We start from the raw sequence: 9542 nt of genomic DNA on the forward strand, positions 1-9542 counted from the left end.
CAGACACAGGAACGAAGAAGGACACATGCCGGCCAGCCTAAGTGTTCCGGAGCAGTAGCAAGCTACCAAGGATCAATGGAAGCACTAGGAGACATTTCCCGGTAAGGGAGGCTACTAAGGATAAACAACTAGATAGTCAGATCCCACACATACCAAGCATTTCAACCATACACACAATATGCTCGATATGTGCAAATACAACAAGGCATCACAACATGACTCTACGACACAATGTACTTTATTTAAAGGCTCAGAGAGCCATGCATAGCATACACACAAGTACGGGTCGCACGACCCAGCATCCAAGTCATACAAACCATACAAGCCAATAGCGGAAGAGACATGTCTGAGTACAGACATCTAGTAAAATAAAAGAGGCTTGGGTAAGCCTGACTATACTACATGGACCTTCATAAGCTCAGGATCACCACCTGGGCTCCAGCCTACTCATCGATATCGACATCTACAAAGAACCCATCAGAAGGGGTTGCAGCGTCTTCTGTAAAATGTAAATTATAGCAACATGAGTACAAACGTACCCAGCAAGACTTACATCAGATCCTACATACATGCGTATTATCAAGAAGGGTTGGTGGGGTTATTGCAGCAAGCCAACTTTGACTCTTGGCTAAGCTATCTTACGAGACACCAACTTGAAATGGTTTTGCGCACTCGAGTCCACTACACACCACTTCAATACACCACTGAGGATCCACCTCCGTCATCCTACGGAAGAGCCATCCTCGGCACTCACGCTTATCTTGAGGATTTTAGCAGTATCCATTTACTTGTCTATGAACTGTATAGGCAACCAAGTAGTCCTTTACCGCGGACGCGGCTATTCGAATAGATGAAATTAACCCTGCAGGGGTGTACTTCTTCATACAAGTTTCCCCCACTTAGCGTCTGCACACGACATGTGCTCGGCAGACTTCAAGCAAAAGCTGACGTGGGTGTAGACCACGACCTACCTAAACACCTAAGTCTCTAGTCCAGGTTTATCGCCTATCCAGGTTCCATCCGCAGGGAGTCCGGCCGAGGTTTCCGCATACGGCCCCGAACGATGTGTACAGGGTTCCCGAGATACCTAACGGGTATCTGGTACACCGTGCCACGTACCTACCGCATCACAGCCCACCCTGCGGGTCAGCGCTGCCCACGGCCTCCAGTAAGCTATAAACACCAGAAACTACTTGCAACTCCTGGACAGAGGACTAGGGTGAATAAGAAGTCGAGCGGGGTCATATTTCAGGGCCCAATGCATGGTAGTAGCTGAATCTTAAATCACAGATACAGATCTCAGTGCTTAAGGTCGGCTTCAATGAAACAACCCACCATATACTCCTACATGGCCTCTCATCGATACCTTTACCAAATCGTGTTCAACACATCACTCTCATTACCCGCATGATCATTTCACTCCAGCCCATCACCCAGATGAACCAGACCTGACACGACTCTAAGCATAGCAGGCATAGCAAGGTAGGAACAACACATACATATGGCTCAATCAACTCCTACACATGCTAGTGGGTTTCATCTAGGTACTGTGGCAATGACAGGTCATGCAGAGGAAATGGGTTCAACTACCGTAGCACTCAGCAGTTTGAATCGCGTTGTCTTAATGCAGTATAAGAGAGCAGAGGCGAGAACATGGGATTGTATCGATATGATCAAATGGTTGGTTGCTTGCCTGATGGGTCGATGCACGGATATTGTTCTTCGTTAGGATAATCGTGGTACTCCTCGGGGGAAGATCCTGCCGCAAAGAGCACCGATACACAATCATCAACAAACAAGATGCAACAATATGATGCATGCATGAAACATGGCAATATGAGTGTGTTGGGCTAATGCAACTAAGACCAGATGGGTTTGAACCATTTTGAATCAAAGATTCAAGTTTCAAACTCATAAATGGCCCCTTTAAGTGCTTTATCTTGTTCTGCACTAAACATCATGTTAGCTTGCTTAAACATGCATGAAACCAGTACAGATGATAGATTGGATTTTTCTAATCATTTTTCATATATAGAACTTTGCATTTGGAGTTACAGATTAATTTCTATGATTTTTTGAAGTTTGGGTTATTTTCTGGAATTTCCTGTGTAATAATAATTCCAGTAAATGAATTACTCCGTCAGCATTACGTCAGGATGACGTCAGCGGTCAACGGAACAGTCCAGGTCAACCCTGACTAGTGGGTCCGGTGTGTCAGCGTAATTAGTTTAACTAATTATTAATTAAACCTAATCCTGATTAGTTAACAGGGCTGGGCCCCACCTATCATTGACCCAGGGGGTCAAACTGGGCCCACCCGTGGTCAAACGAGGGGGTCAGCAGGGTCAACTCGCCGGCGTTTAACCGCCGGCAAGGCCGAACGCGGCGGCAAGAGTGGTTTTGTGCATTCCGGCGACCAAACGAGCCGCGGAGGGCATCTACGTGTAGCTGGGAGCAAGCCGCAGCTCTTGGTGGAGTTAGTTGAGCTCGGGGTGGCCGGAAACGGCGCCGGCGATGACCTTGGCGGTCGCCGGAGTTCGGGTGATGATGAACTCGAGGCTACGAGGCACGGCGAGGCTCGTGGTGAGGTGCTACGGGTTCCTGCACTTGCGGTGAGTGCGTTAGACAAGGTGGTGTGGCCAGTGCGTGGCCAGAGTCACGTCGGCGACGAGCTCCACGGCGGTGCGTGTGGGTGAGCTTCGTGCAGTCGCTACGGGGCTCGAGAGTGGAAAAAGGAAGGGGGGAGAGGTAGCTGGGCTCACGGCGATCTCGAGGAACCAGACGGCACGGTCGGGGACGAGCTGGTGCGGCGGCGACGGCGAAGGGGATCTCCGGCGATGGCGGAGTCGGGCGAGGTCAGTGCAGAGGCCTCGGGGCAAGCGAGCGCTCCGGGCTCGGCTAGCTCAAAGGAGAGGAGGGCGGCGGAGCTCCTGGACACGGTGGCGCGGCGCGGGGACGACGGAGAGCGCGACTACGGCGACGGTGCGTCTGCGGTGGCGTCGGCCATGGTGCGGGAGAGCGAGGGAGAGGAGCTGGGGGCGAATGGGGGTGTCCACGGGGTTCGGGGTGCGACGTGGAGTTCATCCAGGCCAACAGGGCGGCGAGAGGAGGAAGCAGGGCGACGACAGCTGCATGGCGCACGCTGGTGCCGCCGTCGAGCACCTGGCTGCCTGCCTGGTGAAGGCAAGCAGCTCACAGGAGCGGCTGCTGGGCTGGGCCGGCAGGTGGGCTTGCCAGGTGGGCGCCAGGTAAGCCTCTGCTCCACTTTGATTTTTCTTTTCTATTTTTCTCTAAGTTTGTGGACTTTTCTAAAAATACCTAGGCAACTCTAAAATTCACCAAACTGCTTATGGCCACTAACTGGAATATATCCAGCATGGAACATTTTAGTTTGGGATTATTTGAGCATTTAAAATAATTTATATAATTTAAATGCCCAAACTCAAATACTTATGATTTAATTCAAAAACCCAAGGATGACCTGGAAAATTGTGCACCACTTTTGGCAGAGGCTCTGAACCAAGGCAAAAATGATGGACATTTTCGAAGGGCATTTCAGGTTCATTGAAAATATTTTTAGTAAACCCTAGTTGATTTCTGAGGGGGCTGGGGGTTCTGTCATCCCCATTTCAAGTTTGTGATGAAAGAATAGACATGATGCAACACTCTAATGCATGAGCTAGCTAGGGTGTGACAACTCACCCCCACTCAAAAGAATCTCGTCCTGAGATTTAGGTTCCTCCGGAAAGAAGGCGGTGTACTCGAGTCGAAGACGATCCTCCCTTTCCCAAGTTGCTTCGTTCTCAGAATGATGCGACCATGGAACCTTGAGAAACTTGATATTATGACGTCGAGTGGTACGCTCGGCTTGATCGAGGATACGAACGGGGTACTCTCGATAGGTGAGATTATCTTGAAGATCAAGCGTTTCGTGGTCCACTCCACGGATAGGATCCGAGAAGCAACGCCTGAGTTGGGAAACGTGGAAGACATCGTGGACTCTGGAGAGGTGCGGAGGTAGTTCCAATTGGTAGGCAACTTCTCCTTGTTTAGCGAGAATATGAAAGGGTCCAATGTAGCGAGGAGCCAATTTGCCTTTGATACCGAAATGGTGGGTTCCCTTCAGAGGAGTAACCCGAAGATAAGCCTTCTCGTCAACCTCAAAAGTCATAGCCTTATGTTTTCGGTCATATTGACTCTTTTGACGAGATTGGGCTGTTTTCAACTTTTCACGAACGATGTGAACTTGCTCTTCTGCTTCCTGGATCATGTCCGGACCAAAGAATTGTCTTTCCCCGGTTTCTGACCAGTTAAGGGGTGTTCAACACCTTCGTCCATAGAGAACTTCAAAAGGGGCTTTACCCAAGCTAGATTGATAGTTGTTGTTATCAGCAAATTCAGCAAATGGAAGGCATTTCTCCCAATCCATTCTGAATGAGATAACAGAAGCTCGAAGCATGTCTTCTAGAATCTGGTTGACGCGTTCTACTTGACCACTTGATTGAGGGTGAAAAGCAGTGCTAAAGGAGAGGCGGGTTCCCATAGCATTTTGGAAACTTTCCCAAAATCGAGAGGTGAAGAGACTTCCTCGATCCGAGTTAATTTCTAGTGGAACACCATGGAGGGATACTATTTGGGAGATGTACAAGTCTGCTAGTTGACTAGCGGTTATACTCTCGCGAACAGGCAAGAAATGGGCTACTTTGGAAAGACGATCGACAACAACGAAGATAGCGTTATTTCCTCTCTTAGTCCTGGGAAAACCGGTGATGAAATCCATACCAATTTTATCCCATTTCCATTCGGGAATAGCTAAGGGTTGAAGGGTGCCAGCAGGCCGTTGATGCTCTGCTTTAACACGACGACAGACGTCGCAATTAGCAACAAATTGAGCAATGTCTCTCTTCATCCTAGTCCACCAGAACCTCTGGCGTAGGTCTTGATACATCTTGGTACTACCGGGATGAATGGTGAGAGGAGATTCATGAGCCTCCTTAAGGATCAACTGCCGTAGATGCTGGTTCTTGGGAACCACTAAACGGTTCTCAAACTACACAACACCATGATCATTTGTGGAGAAACATCTAGCATCTCCGCTAGCAATGTTCTCCTTGATCCTAGATATCCCTTTATCTCGCTTTTGGGCAGCGATAATTGTTGGGGAACGTTGCAGAAAATTAAAAATTTTCCTACGGTTTCATCAAGATCCATCTATGAGTTCATCTAAGCAACGATTCAAGGGAGTGAGTTTGCATCTACGTACCACTTGTAGATCGCGTACGGAAGCGTTCGAGGGAGCGGTGATGATGGAGTCGTACTCGACGTGATTCAGATCACCGATGACCAAGTGCTGAACGGACAGCACCTCCGCGTTCAACACACGTATGGTACGGGCGACGTTTCCTCCGTCTTGATCCAGCAAGGAGGAAGGAGAGGTTGAGGAAGACAGCTCCACCGGCAGCACGACTGCGTGATGATGGTGGAGAGGCAGTACTCCGACAGGGCTTCGCCAAGCACGTGGAGGAGGAGAGGTGTTGGGGAGGGGAGGGGCTGCGCCTTGGCTTGGGTGTGCAGCCCTCCCCTCACCCCTCTATTTATAGGGGAAGGGGCAAGGGGGGCCGGCCCCTCTAGATGGGATCTAGAGGGGGGGCGGGGCCAGGGAGGGGGAACTTGCCCCCCAAGCAAGGGGGTGCGCCCCCTTTAGGGTTCCCCCCCAACCCTAGGCGCATGGGCCCAAGGGGGGGGGCGTGTCCAGCCCACCAGGGGCTGGCTCCTACCCCACGCAGCCATGTGGCCCACCGGGAGGGCTGGCCCCTCCCGGTGGATCCCCGGAACCCTTCCGGTGGCCCCGGTTCAATACTGATATGCCCCCGAAACCTTCTGGTGTCCGTATGGCAACTTCCCATATATAAATCTTCACCTCCGGACCATTCCGGAACTCCTCGTGACGTCCAGGATCTCATCCGAGACTCCGAACAACTTTCAGTAATCACATACAAGTCTTCCTAATAACCCTAGCGTCACCGAACCTTAAGTGTGTAGACCCTACGGGTTCGGGAGACACGCAGACATGACCGAGACGGCTCTCTCGTCAATAACCAACAGCGGGATCTGGATACCCATGTTGGCTCCCACATTCTCCTCGATGATTTCATCGGATGAACCACGATGTCGAGGATTCAATCAACCCCGTATGCAATTCCCTTTGTCGGTCGGTATGTTACTTGCCCAAGACTCGATCGTCGGTATCCCAATACCTTGTTCAGTCTCGTTACCGGCAAGTCACTTTACTCGTATCGTAATGCATGATCCCGTGACCAAACACTTGGTCACTTTGAGCTCATTATGATGATGCACTACCGAGTGGGCCCAGTGATACCTCTCCGTCATACGGAGTGACAAATCCCAGTCTCGATCCGTGTCAACCCAACAGACACTTTCGGAGATACCTGTAGTGCACCTTTATAGTCACCCAGTTACGTTGTGACGTTTGGTACACCCAAAGTACTCTTACGGTATCCGGGAGTTACACGATCTCATGGTCTAAGGAAGAGATACTTGACATTGAAAAAGCTCTAGCAAAAGAACTACACGATCTTGTGCTATGCTTAGGATTGGGTCTTGTCCATCACATCATTCTCCTAATGATGTGATCCCGTTGTCAATGACATCTAATGTCCATAGTCAGGAAACCATGACTATCTGTTGACCAACGAGCTAGTCAACTAGAGGCTCACTAGGGACATGTTATGGTCTATGTATTCACACGTGTACTACGATTTCCGGATAATACAATTATAGCATGAATAAAAGACAATTATCATGAACAAGGAAATATAATAATAACCCTTTTATTATTGCCTCTAGGGCATATTTCCAACAGTCTCCCACTTGCACTAGAGTCAATAATCTAGTTACGTTGTGATGAATCGTACACCCATAGAGTTCTGGTGTTGATCATGTTTTGCTCGCGAGAGAGGTTTAGTCAACGGATCTGCGACATTCAGATCCGTATGTACTTTGCAAATATCTATGTCTCCATCTTGAACATTTTCACGGATGGAGTTGAAACGACGCTTGATGTGCCTGGTCTTCTTGTGAAACCCGGGCTCCTTAGCAAGGGCAATAGCTCCAGTGTTGTCACAGAAGAGTTTGATCGGCCCCGACGCATTGGGTATGACTCCTAGGTCGGTGATGAACTCCTTCACCCAAATTGCTTCATGCGCTGCCTCCAAGGCTGCCATATACTCCGCTTCACATGTAGATCCCGCCACGACGCTCTGCTTGCAGCTGCACCAGCTTACTGCTCCACCATTCAACATATACACGTATCCGGTTTGTGACTTAGAGTCATCCAGATCTGTGTCGAAGCTAGCGTCGACGTAACCCTTTACGACGAGCTCTTCGTCACCTCCATAAACGAGAAACATGTCCTTTGTCCTTTTCAGGTACTTCAGGATATTCTTGACCACTGTCCAGTGTTCCTTGCCGGGATTACTTTGGTACCTTCCTACCAAACTTACGGCAAGGTTTACATCAGGTCTGGTACACAGCATGGCATACATAATAGATCCTATGGCTGAAGCATAGGGGATGACACTCATCTCTTCTTTATCTTTTGCCGTGGTCGGGCATTGAGCCGAGCTCAATCTCACACCTTGCAATACAGGCAAGAACCCCTTCTTGGACTGATCCATTTTGAACTTCTTCAAAATCTTATCAAGGTATGTGCTTTGTGAAAGACCTATGAGGCGTCTCGATCTATTTCTATAGATCTTGATGCCTAATATATAAGCAGCTTCTCCAAGGTCCTTCATTGAAAAACACTTATTCAAGTAGGCCTTAATGCTGTCCAAGAATTCTATATCATTTCCCATCAAAAGTATGTCATCTACATATAATATGAGAAATGCTACAGAGCTCCCACTCACTTTCTTGTAAACGCAGGCTTCTCCATAAGTCTGCATAAACCCAAACGCTTTGATCATCTCATCAAAGCGAATGTTCCAACTCCGAGATGCTTGCACCAGCCCATAAATGGATCGCTGGAGCTTGCATACTTTGTTAGCATTCTTAGGATCGACAAAACCTTCCGGCTGCATCATATACAACTCTTCCTTAAGATAACCGTTAAGGAATGCCGTTTTGACGTCCATCTGCCATATCTCATAATCATAGTATGCGGCAATTGCTAACATGATTCGGACGGACTTAAGCTTCGCTACGGGAGAGAAAGTCTCATCGTAGTCAATCCCTTGAACTTGCCGATAACCCTTAGCGACAAGTCGAGCTTTATAGATGGCAATATTACCATCCGCGTTCGTCTTCTTCTTAAAGATCCATTTGTTTTCTATCGCTCGCCGATCATCGGGCAAGTCAGTCAAAGTCCATACTTTGTTTTCATACATGGATTCTATCTCGGATTTCATGGCTTCAAGCCATTTGTTGGAATCTGGGCCCGCCATCGCTTCTTCATAGTTCGAAGGTTCACCGTTGTCTAACAACATGATTTCCAGGACAGGGTTGCCGTACCATTCTGGTGTGGAACGTGTCCTTGTGGACCTACGAAGTTCAGCAGCAACTTGATCCGAAGTACCTTGATCATCATCATTACTTTCCTCTTCAGTTGGTGTAGGCATCACAGGAACATTTTCCTGAGCTGCACTACTATCCTGTTCAAGAGGTAGTACTTCATCGAGTTCTACTTTCCTCCCACTTACTTCTTTCGAGAGAAACTCTTTTTCCAGAAAGGATCCGTTCTTGGCAACAAAGATCTTGCCCTCGGATCTTAAGTAGAAGGTATACCCAATGGTTTCCTTAGGGTATCCTATGAAGACGCATTTTTCCGACTTGGGTTCGAGCTTTTCAGGTTGAAGTTTCTTGACATAAGCATCGCATCCCCAAACTTTTAGAAACGACAGCTTAGGTTTCTTCCCAAACCATAATTCATACGGTGTCGTCTCAACGGATTTAGACGGTGCCCTATTTAAAGTGAATGTAGCTGTCTCTAAAGCGTATCCCCAAAATGATAGTGGTAAATCGGTAAGAGACATCATAGACCGCACCATATCCAATAGAGTACGATTACGACGTTCGGACACACCGTTACGCTGAGGTGTTCCAGGCGGCGTGAGTTGTGAAACGATTCCACATTTCCTTAAGTGTGTACCAAATTCGTGACTTAAGTATTCCCCTCCACGATCTGATCGTAGGAATTTTATCTTTCGGTCACGTTGATTCTCTACCTCATTCTGAAATTCCTTGAACTTTTCAAAGGTCTCAGACTTATGTTTCATCAAGTAGACATATCCATATCTACTCAAGTCATCAGTGAGAGTGAGAACATAACGATATCCTCCGCGAGCCTCAACGCTCATTGAACCGCACACATCGGTATGTATGATTTCCAACAAGTTGGTTGCTCGCTCCATTGTTCCGGAGAACGGAGTCTTGGTCATCTTGCCCATGAGGCATGGTTCGCATGTGTCAAATGATTCATAATCGAGAGACTCCAAAAGTCCATCAGCATGGAGCTTCTTCAT

The sequence above is a fragment of the Triticum aestivum genome, chromosome 7B (assembly GCF_018294505.1).
Source record: "Triticum aestivum cultivar Chinese Spring chromosome 7B, IWGSC CS RefSeq v2.1, whole genome shotgun sequence".
Taxonomy (NCBI): domain Eukaryota; kingdom Viridiplantae; phylum Streptophyta; class Magnoliopsida; order Poales; family Poaceae; genus Triticum; species Triticum aestivum.